Consider the following 11,790-nt stretch of genomic DNA (forward strand, 5'->3'; position numbering starts at 1 on the left):
TTTCTTTTTTATTCCAGAAAAGAGTTAACCGTTCTGCTATTCGATCATTCAACATAATTCCTTCTTTTAGTCATAAAATCTATAGTAGGAAAAAGTTTACAAGACAATTGAGATGAACTTGAAAATAATGACGTCATATTTATCGTATAAGGTCAAAAATCTGGTTAGTGAAGAATGGGTATTTAAGGCCGCACATTCTCGAAAGAAAAGTATTGCTTTCTGAAGAATCACTGAGGGTGTTCCTCGTCAGGTATAGCACTGGATAAGTAAAAAACTGTGATAAGATTTCGAGAAGAGGTGAATATTTTGTTTCATTTTTCTAGGCGACATCATGAACAAGATTTACCTAGTGTTGGGATTATTCCTGGCTCTGGCCGTTTACAAATGTCAAGCGGGAGATAAAGGACACATGGGCGCAATGCTGGCACTTATAGCAGCCATGGGCAATCATGGGCATAAACACAGTTTTCTCAGCAAATATCTACCTATTCCCATCCCCATTCCAATTCCCCTCGGTCATCACGGTCGCAAAGTGGCTTACATGCCAGTTCCGTAAGTTATTTTAAATTTTTCGACAGTTATTGCTTGTAATTGGTTAACATTTGTTTATATAAGTTTAGTAAATTATAATTTGGATATAATTTTATAAACTTAATATTGAATGTGCCCGATTTTTTGTTTATTCAGGGTGAAACACCATACTACAACAGTACTGAAGCAACATTACATGCACTATCCAGTGTATAAGTTTTATAATCATCATCATGGACACGATTTGCATGGTCACGGACATAAATGGTGATATTATCATTATCGTATCTCATTTTGTACATAGCTTTTTTACCTAAGAATCACATATATTGTACAGTTTATCGGTCTTAATAAAACAATTTTTTTTTTCATTTACGTTATTTTGTTTATATTTTATTATTATTTAAATTCATAAGCGTGTTAGTAATTTTGAGAAATATTTTTAATATCCTAATAAAACTTGGCATTGACCTTATTTAAATGTGTTCCAATAATGCTTGGGTGGATATAGGGAAGTAAAATATTCAAGAAATATTCCTCATCGGGGAAATTGAAACCCTCGTTTATATTTAAATTTTAGTTTTTTAACGTTTTCGAATGTTATTTGACCTACTTATTTATTTTTTCAGTTTGGTAAATTAACTTTACGGATGTGCATTCTGCCGATAAATAGTTAGGTTAAACACGAGTTTAACACTTACTTCTTATAACTTTTTAGCCTATATATATTTAATTATACTACTATATCTTAGCAATTATAATGCTATTATTATGAATATTTTTATAAAACGATTTTTCTTTAAGTAACTCGAATAAAATTTACATTTAAAAATTATTAACGTGGTTAAATTCTTATTATGATTTAGTATTTTTAGGCTGTAAGCTATAGTTTTTATATTGTCTCATCGTCTACCCGTCTACAAATTTAATAAGTCTTATTAAATATGTTAATTTTTTAAAAATTAAGACGAAATCTGTAAATTAATTACGAGGGCGATCCGTTTGCAGACATTCGTTGAAGCTTTACGAGTGTAGTGCTATTTCGCGATGTACGCAATGCGCTATACCGAGGGGCATAGGTAATCAAGTGAAATTCATTTGAAGGCCCTTATAATTAGATGACTTTCTTGCCTGATAGATATTGTACGACAGGTATTGTAGGTCACGCAATATAAAACATTTCGCGATTATTATTTTTATAATATACTTTTTTTAAGATTCTGAGACGAGAACAATACCAAAATTTTAGCACAATAAATAAATAAAAGAAGAAAAGAAAAAACTTTCGCGTCGAAGGCGTAAAACAAAAAGAAAAAAATTGTGTTAGAGGGTCAGCAGTATCCATCCCAGACAAAATCTAAACGATACTTTTCTCCTTTTGAAATGATTTCCTCTTTAACGAATAATGGGTTGTTTTACTTCACTTGATCTGGCAATTCTATATTTTCGCGTAAAAGAATAAAAAAAAAGAAGAAAAACGAAATAGGTCGGTTGATTGACCATTGTTGCTAATGATTTTTACCGTTTTTATTTCAATTTTCCTCTTTTGTAAACAAGATTTTTTTTTTCTTCTTTAATTGATCAAAATATATTTCACAATTTAATATCACAATGTAATAATAATAAACTAAACATTTGCGATTTATTATCGTGTAATGAACTAAATACTAACATTTATTACCAATTTATTAAGTTACGATATTTAAAATCGATAAAGCCTGCTATTCTGGCGATCATTTAAATCAATATATTACGATATTTTCATTAGATTTATTTGTCTTGTATTTCTAAAATTTATAAACTCGTGTTAATATTTGAAATTTTATTAACATTCAAAAGACTAGCATTAATTTGTTGTAGGAGGAATGAACTTCGTGATTATCTATAGTTTCTACATTGACCTTGATTTCGATTTTCCTAAAAGTTTTTTTTTGTTTTTTAATAGAATGAANTTCCTTTAAGTTTAATTATTAAAGTATTAAAATTTCCCATTACAAGACCATAAAAATAACTCTTAAATAGTTTTTTGTACGTATAAAAGACAAATTTAAGCCACGAGAAGGTCTCGATTTTACATTAAGCACGACCAACCGCTGTCTGTATCTAACTGTTGTGCAACATTACCAAAGCCACTCGTGTTTTGAACGTCAAGTCGAACAATTCCGTCGATAAAACCTTGTTTCTCTCTTTACAAATCCCCAAACCTATCAAGTTTGTCCCTTTGGGATTATTCTATTGCGTGACAATATCCGACATTTTGTCCGTATGACGTCATTTCAGTTGTCGCTTTTCCTGCACGACAGTTAGACATTATGACAATCGTTAGTACAGATAGCCGGCTTTTATGGCATCGGTTTTATTAAGAAAAGGATCCGTAACCGAGAATAAATTTTCAGAAGCAATAAGCAAAACATGAAAAGGAGTTGCTTCTAATAAAATCTGATAAATATCCCATCAAACGAACGTTTCGTTTTTTCCCCCTAAATATGTAAAAATCTTTGTAAACTTTTATATGAGAAAGGAAAAAATCCGGTAATCAACTAAGTGCGTTTCGAGCATTCAAAAATGACGTCATCCGCGAATATGACGTCATTTTCGGGATATTTTTTTTAATCTGCTAAAAGCTAGAATTGTTTAGAAAATTCGAATAAAAATCGATAAAAACTCATTTTAATATAATTTAAAATAATTCACTTAAAGAAAGATTATAGCGTGGAATGAATAAAATTATTTCCCTATCCACGGAAAAAAGAAATAACTAAATAATTGGGTTTAAAGTTGTAATAAGAAATCTTTTTTTTTTTTTTTTATCGTTGCAAATTGTTCAACGCTTGGTGTAGCTCTGTTTAGACATTCCAGGTTGACAACGACAGCTGCTAGTAGCCTGCACAATCGGATGATGTCACACAATCTTATATGTCAGTGGCACAGTATTACTTTTCATCCTCCAGTTACTCTGCAGTAATTTAGATGGATAAATCGAATCGTTTTAAAATATTCCTGATAATATTGTCTATAGTCTATAGTATCTATCCAGGAAAGAGCGTGGTTTTTAACAAAATGCTTTACAGTTCACTTGCCTGTTTCCTTGTAAAACAAGGATGAAATGACAAAAAACAATTTTAATTGTCGATAATAAAACATTATTTTTGTATTTTCAAGTTATTTTTATTATTGTTTAAAATATTTCGCCACAGATTACTTATGAAATATTTTTCAAAATTAGAATAAATGCACAAACTTTACATTGCAGCTGAATGAAAGTATCATATCGAGATTTGATACGTAACCTACAAGCTATTTATATAACTAAAAATAACTTTTTTTAAGATTATTGTAATATGAATAAGAGAAGAACTGAGAAATACTTCCATTAAGTGCTTTTATAGATGAGATCCAAATGTCTGTAGTGTGTATTCAATCTAAAGGGCGGCCCAAAAGTCAGTTTTTGCGTGTTTCGAGCAAACTCGTAGATAAGAACCGTAAAATGAGTTTGTAAAAATGTATTTTCATTTTATAAAATTGGATGAAACGTGATTTTAAAAAATGCAATATTCGAAAAGCATCTTTTTATTTCAATAAGTGCGTTTGTAACTGTTTACAATCGTTAAATGACTTTTGGGCCATTCTGTACTTTTCTTTAAAGTTTACCTGAATCTGTGCATTTATAAATTTTAGTAATTACGAAATAAAACACGTAAAGAAAAATTTTTTTCCGGAACATAAACGAGTTAGATCAGTTTAAAAGACTGCTACCGTATTGAATTTTATATGGAAACGAAAGAAATGAGAGTCAAATATCATGATAGAGTGCTTATGTAACCAAAATTTTGTCCAAATCCATTCAGCACTCTTGAATTTATGTCAATATGAAAAATTGGAATAGCTGCAATTTTATTTTTTCTTTGTCGAAACGAACTTGTCATACAGCAAGACGTATAGCTCGATAATATATTTTAAAATTTTATGATAAGCGAATATTCAAAACCCTTAACATTTATGCAAGCATAAAAATTAAAATTAAGAAAGAATTTAGACATATAGAAGAAATTATAACATATAAGAGACCTTTCTCCTTCACTAAAGTGTAATAAATTTAAAGACACGAGGCTGTAGCTTGTTAGCTTGTACAAATCCATCCTTGATTAAATCAATAACCAAACTAAAATATTCGAAATAATATAGCTGCTATTTAATTCTTTATAAATTATGTCAACAAGTTTATACGTAACGCTAATTTTCGGTCATTTATATTAATAATAGTCTTGAAAAATTGAGCATATTAATTACCAATAAATAAGAGATTAAATTTCAGATACACAAACAGACGGACGAAGCGAAAACAATAATAATTTTCCACAAAAAAATTGACTTTCATTACGCCTAAAAATTGAAACTTTCTAACTTCAAAAATAAATAAATCGATAAAAATTTCCAAGAGAACTTTTATTGAAAAATTGTGATCAAGGAATAAAATCAATGAAGTTAAAAAAGCAACAGAACAAACAAAAACAATTTTTTCTTCACGAATCTCTACTCAACTTTGTTTAATAAAAAACATCTTTAATGTGACAACAGTAACACAATTAAATAAACCGTCACACTAAATTTGTAAAAATCTCCATTTTTAAAAAAAGAAAAGAAAAAAAGGCTAGGGAAGGAAAAAAGACAAAAATTTATGTAGTGTATTTTCTTTCTGAAATCCTTTAAATTGGAATTTCCTTTGTGAATAAAGACAAGATGATTGCGGTTGAATATCTCTTCCTAATCAAATATAACATACCTTCGATAGCAAATTCAATTTTAGGATAAGAATTCTTTAATGTGGAAAAAGAAAAAAAAAATGAAATTAGTTATGTGGACTTTAAATAAAGACATTCCACTCTTAACAATAGAAGGCGGAAATACTTAACACGTTTAGTGTTTTTATTTATTTTTTTTTAATGATTTTTAAAAGAAATTTTTAAAAAAATATATTGAATATTATAAACCTATTGAATTAAGTTTTTCATTAGTATAAATTATTCTGTTGGCATAAGCCTCTTGCTTTTTTCTCTAATAAAAATCGAGTAATCAAAATTAAAAACAAAATAAATAATAGAAAGAAGCAGAAAATAATAATAAATATTTTAAATTTAATTTAAAAAATATTTTCGTAGCAAAAATTATATTTTTAGAATAAAAATTCAATATATAAATATTATACAAACTTATCGAATATTAATTCTTCATCATCACTCTTCTTCTGACGTCAGGCTTGCATGAAACTTGATATATTTAATATCTCCAATTACTTGTTTTCTGTAAAATCGAATATAAAATTTTAATATCTCATAAATTTAAATATTGAAGTTTTTAACTTGTTGATATGATGCAGTTTGGGAATAAAATTGCACGGAGGAGCTTAAAAATGGAACTACTCCTTAAAGGTTATGTACGTTCTTATATAGCTTTCTATTCAGAATATATAGATTTTTTTTTAATAGAAAGCTGATATTTCGTGTTATATAATTTAAATTTAAAAGTACAGCGGTTCTGTTAATCATTTTTAATTGAAATACTTCCGACATTCCGCTTAATTGATATAATTAGCAAATTTCCGTTTTAAAGAATTTAAAAATTACCTGTTCCTAGTTAATTAACAGAATATTGTGACACAGGTATGTATTTATTTTAACTTTTTTTTCCTCTCTCTTTCTCTCCTTTAATTTTTTTAAATAAAATATATTTAAAGAATTTACTTGCGAGAAAACATTTTAAGCAGTAATTTCAAAAATTCTACTATTTTTAAATAAATAAAAACAAATAAAAATTTATGTTTGAAGTAGAAATATCTCCGTTCATCGGTTTCTGTAACAATTTACAAAATTGCTATGTTTATGTAAAATAAATTGTTAGATTTTCGACATTTATTTTACTTTATTCACATGTTTTTCCCCCCAATCATGTCCGTCATTGATTTGCTTCACGCATCTCACACACAACATTGGAAATTCTGCTATCTGCAGGACTCGACAAAATTAATTTTTATACAATTTTCTTTCTTTTTTTTAAATATATATACATATGTATATATCAATTTCTCTTTTCTGTTACATAAAGATATGGATTTTCAAATAAAATACTAGTTTTCAGCATTGCTAAAACTTTGTAAATGATGGTAAGAACGGTTTGATTGTTCGACTCGATAATTTACAAGATAACTTTTAAAAATTATTTATGAAATATATTTTATATATTAATAAAGATAATAAAATGTTCAAATTAAAGCCTGCATATTTTTCCTTAAAAAAAGTTAAATTAAAATGGTGTCAAAGTAAAAAGTTTTCGCTCATTTCTAAACGATTATTGTTAATGATCCGTTAGAAAATTTCCTATCTTAAAATGATCGTCGGTAATAACCTTTTGTTAATGAAATTTTAATGATTAACTGAAAATAACTATGTTTAAAATTATTTTCAGTTAATTTAATTAAATTTTTACAAACAGTAATTTTTTTCTCCCCTTGGCGCAGATATCATCCTATTGTGAATTATCCCGTAAACTGTAAAAATAAAAATAATAATTTTCTTTCTAAACGGAGGAATTAAGTGAATATTTAAAGTTTAAAAAATTCAATTATAAAAGATAAATGATTACGGAACATGTAAACTTTAAAAAAGAAATATTCTTATTTCCTCGCAGTCTGTAATTAATAATTCGATTAAAGTGAAGTCGATGTGATCATTCCGCAATGGTAAGCTTAAATAATTTTATATTAAAACACTGTCAGGAAGTAAATGTAATAAAACCTTTAAATCGTCGAAGTAAACAAACCAAAAATAAATATGAAATCAGGCATAACCAGAGCACATAATATAGCAAAAAAAAAGTAATGCTGGTATCAGTTAACCATTAACTTTATCGATTATTCAAAATGAAAATTTTAAAGTTGGTAAACTATTACATCCGTTCAAGAAGAAAATTCGTTTCGTAACCAATAAATTATTCCCCTTTTCAAATTCTATAATATTATCTCCGATATTGGAACGAAATTTTGAAAATTCTCTTACACTTTTATATATTCTGTTCGAATTTTTCAAAATAAAGTAACTTGAAATAAACTAGGTTATTTCGGGCTAATCCCAATTTTTTCCTATGAAGATAATTTGATACTTTGATGCATAAATTTCTGGAAAAAATTAAAAAAAAAAAAAAAACATTTTTTCGATGTAATTTGTGATAATTTTTCCAACAGTTAATGGAATTTTCCTCCCTTGTTAGATTATCATTTCCTTATTTTAAAAATAAAAGAAGCGTGATAAACTAATCGTTCACAGTTATTAACACCCACTTCGTTCCATTTATTTATCATATCTATAAAGAAAAAATTATTAATAAAATTTTGTTTTTGCAAGAGAAACATTTAACATGCGATTTAACGTTCGTGGAGGGAATTTGTTGTAATGGGATACCCCTACTACTTTTGTTTCATTTATGTATACATTTTTTTTTTTCCTCTTACCTCGGAATCTCTGTCGTAAACTTAATTAAGCCGAAAAGCGTAAAAATCCGAATTTGTTATAAAGCAATTTATCATTGGTAAGAAAATAAAGAATTCTTGAGTAAATCCCATTTACCATTAATCATATCTCTCTTGTCATATTTTATCTCATTGTTGAAAGATGATATTGCAATATATCTCTTCAAATTCGCTTTAAAATGTCCGGCGAAAAGACATATGAGATTTATTTACTTTTTAATATCTAATTATGGGATACAATATCATTAATTAGATAATTTTAATTGTAATTAATGAGAATTAGATAGAAGACCACGCTATTGATAATATATTGTACAGAGAAATATGAACTATTATTAATTATAGAGATTAGTGAGGCCCTTTAACAATATGACCATTTATTTTTTGGTGTTAATATATTAAAAAACAGAGCAGAATTAAAAACTTGTATTATATTTTTTAAATAATAAAATCTGACAAAAAGTAAAGATTTTTCCTCCTTAATATACAAGAAATGCAAGAATTTCTGAAGCTCTAGTACCCGAATGGCTCTGTGAACCCATTATAGTAAAGCCTAATTGAAATGCCATTCATTAGGTATAAAAACTCTTATAGGCCTATTTTATATAAGCATTTTAATGACATTGTCAGTAGAGTATATTTTTTCTTCAAAATAAAAACACTTAATTAATTTTTCAGTGGACAATATTTGATAGAAAACTTCACATTTTCAGCTTTAAAACATATTACTTCGTTAACAAATCTGGCTTTCAAATACCGCATACAATATTTCTTAACTAAGATACAATAATAAGGACTTTGCATTCAAGTTTATCATTAACTGTATAAATTTATATATACATATATATATTTTTTTTTATTATTCCTTAACTAGTAGACGTTCTCGTCGAAGAATAAAAGATATTTTGTAGTTGAAAGATATCGAAAAGCCGACTAATGAAGAAAGGAAGAAAAGAGATGATTCCTGAAGAATTCTTAAAAAAAAAAAAAAGAAATCGAAAGACTTGCAATTCAGTTCTTTGAATTTCCTAGATGATTTATTTTATTTTTTCCCCTTTATGGTACAAATTGCATTGGCCAATCAAACGCTAGTATAATAAAGACTCCGGGTCCGAAACTATTTCTAAATATTTGATAATGTTTTTATCGCTAAATAAATCATAAATAATATATTGCAATTTTTTTAAGACGAAATAACTAATAAATAAATAAATCTCTTCTGTAAGAAAAACAGAAATGATAAATTTCGGCATGTCGAAAAAGCGCCTGAATCAGCACGTTTCGTAAAATTTTGGAAAAATATTTATAAAAAAAATTAAATAAAATTAAATTTAGGTTCATTCTACTATAAAATCACGTTTAAAAATAAATTAAGAATAATAAAATCTTTCAAATTCTAAAACAGAAAGTTGTAATTCAGTTCAAGTGAACTGAAACAGTTGAGATTATAAACTGGTTAAAAAAAATAAACAGATAAAGCATAAAGCATGCTTAAAGACTATTCTCCGGTAAAAAATAAAATAAAATAAATGTAACCTTACAAGTTGTAAGCAGTAACGAAATGTAAAATTTAAGCAAAATAAAAAAAATAGTCTTTTACGAGCGATACATCTGCACAATAGACAGAATGCGTGAATATTCAACAAGGCTTCCCTATTTATAAGGCTTCAGTCAATTGCATGGAAAACACGTTGCCTTCGGTCTACAAGTATCGGAAGCAAATATTTTCTAAACGTTTCAAATCCACGTAATCTGTATAGAAAGTGTCGTGTTGCTTGTCAAAATAGTAAAATCAAAAACTGCTCAAGTTTGATTGGTTTAAGAGGAAGTACAATCGCCTAGGAAACTGCATTCTCCAACAAACCGGCTCCCTAGCAACGCATGAGTCGCTAGTAGACTGTTATGAGTGCTCAGTCCCACTACGGGAACACCACGACATGCAATCATGTGGGTTATCTCTATTCCATAGGATAACACATCTACCCTATAAAAATATTAATCATGTATGAAAGAAACCCGAATAAGGTAAGTTGCTTTATTTTTTTATTGACCTTTTAAAAAGAGAATTCCTTAACAATATGTCTTACAATGATGAATATTTATTTTAAGAGACTTGTTGATATTTAAGAGATGCTAGTCAGCTGTTTTGCACTTTGAACATTCGGGGAACCAAAAATAAGCTATTTTTGGATCTTTAGCAAAAATATTCGACTTGTTTTCCAGTTATTATGTATTATGATGTTATTAAAGTGAAGCAATTTATTTGATCGTCTTTTATGGAAGAAACTTGATCGAGTAAAGGATGCAGCTTCCTCCGCTTGATCCGTCTATTAAGGAGATAAATGGGAATAAAAACTGCTTTATCTAAGTGATAGCAAATGGTATTTGTTTTTTTCCTATCCGTACACGCCCAGAAATGATGGATCGTTATGCGATTCTGAGAATTGTCGTGACGTTTCTTTGCCATAAACAGCGACTATGCCTTCTTGCCACCACAAGCGCAGGTGAAAAACTGATTTTAAAATAATATATTATTATTAAAATTTTTCCCTCAATTCTCGTGAATGTATAAGCTAATTTTTCTCTAACTTTAAAGTATTTGAATACCGTAGTAAAAGAATATATTTACTTTCAGAAACGTCTTATTTTAACCTCCTCTCCCTACTCAATTTGATGCATTCCAAAGTGTCTTCCAGTTTCGATTCTCGCAAATGTTTCTCCTCATGAAAATTTTATTAATATCTCTGACAAATAAATTTATATTCAATTTTTTTTAATAAAAATAATTAGAAATAAATAATAAATACGTCAATTGATACATTTTAAAAGAATTTTCATAACTTATGGGTGTTTTTTTCATTACCATCTTATGATATACTGTATCTTGTTAGATTATTCCGATTGACTTTCTTCACTGTTTAATCTTTCATGATTTTCTGTTGAATATTACATGGGGGAAAATATATTAAGTCCGAACTGTTTACTAAACAGAAAAAAAGTAATAATAATAATAATGTAAAGTAGATTGCTTGATTTTGTTATATTTAAAAACATCATACATATATAAATCCGTGTTGGAGTTTTTAAAATTTGGATTTGCTGATGCGGAACTTCGAATATCAAACACTATATAAAAAGGAAAAGCACTGTACACGCGTTGAACTCCCAAGACATATTCAAAGGAAAACAGGAAAGAACTTTAATCAAGCAAAATTATTTAAATGGAATATACTTCTAAATATCCATTAGCATCAGGAAGAGATTGACTTCACCCATTATCGCATTGCTAACTATATCGGATCAAATTGCATTAGTAATGTTATTAAGAAGAACGAAAACCTAAGGCAAGAACTTGTAGTAATCTCATCACTTCAGATTCGATTAAATTTACTGTCTTCGACGCGACTGGTAGCAAAGGAGGAAAAAAAAATAAACTTTAACGTGAACACAGATAAACATGCTAGGATTACTTTCATAAATGACTTTAGCGTGTCTAGTAAATAAATTGGATGAACGATGACCGGTGAATGGTCAACAGTACATATAAACCACTTAAATAGTTGTCAACTGATAGCCATTTTAAGATTTTTTTTACTAAGGACAGTTAAGATTTAAAGATGGAATTCGAATACAACCTCAACTTTGCCATTTGAAATTAAATTAAAATGAAACGTATTAAAATTATACGTTTTTAAAGATATTTATTTAATGTAAAGTAAATAATATTTATAAATCTC

General features: G+C 27.8%; 1 protein-coding gene and 1 long non-coding RNA gene across 3 annotated transcripts in view; one reads left to right on the top strand and one right to left on the bottom strand.

Annotated features, from left to right (window-relative positions):
* The window catches only part of LOC111625008, a 55,822-nt gene that overhangs the window by 23,439 nt on the left and 20,593 nt on the right, over positions 1-11,790 (bottom strand). The window contains exon 3 of the long non-coding RNA XR_002756668.1: positions 5,742-5,832. This is a non-coding gene — a long non-coding RNA (uncharacterized LOC111625008). The remainder of the gene's footprint in view (positions 1-5,741; positions 5,833-11,790) is intronic.
* Positions 9,506-11,790, top strand: part of LOC111625006 (potassium voltage-gated channel protein Shaw-like) — a 24,177-nt gene continuing 21,892 nt past the window's right edge. For both annotated transcript variants that reach the window (XM_023368018.1, XM_023368020.1), the window contains exon 1: positions 9,506-10,078. The gene's annotated coding sequence lies outside the window, so the exon portion shown is untranslated. The remainder of the gene's footprint in view (positions 10,079-11,790) is intronic.

Source organism: Centruroides sculpturatus, unplaced genomic scaffold, assembly GCF_000671375.1.
Source record: "Centruroides sculpturatus isolate CEXI.00-Female unplaced genomic scaffold, Cexi_2.0 scaffold269, whole genome shotgun sequence".
Lineage (NCBI taxonomy): Eukaryota > Metazoa > Arthropoda > Arachnida > Scorpiones > Buthidae > Centruroides > Centruroides sculpturatus.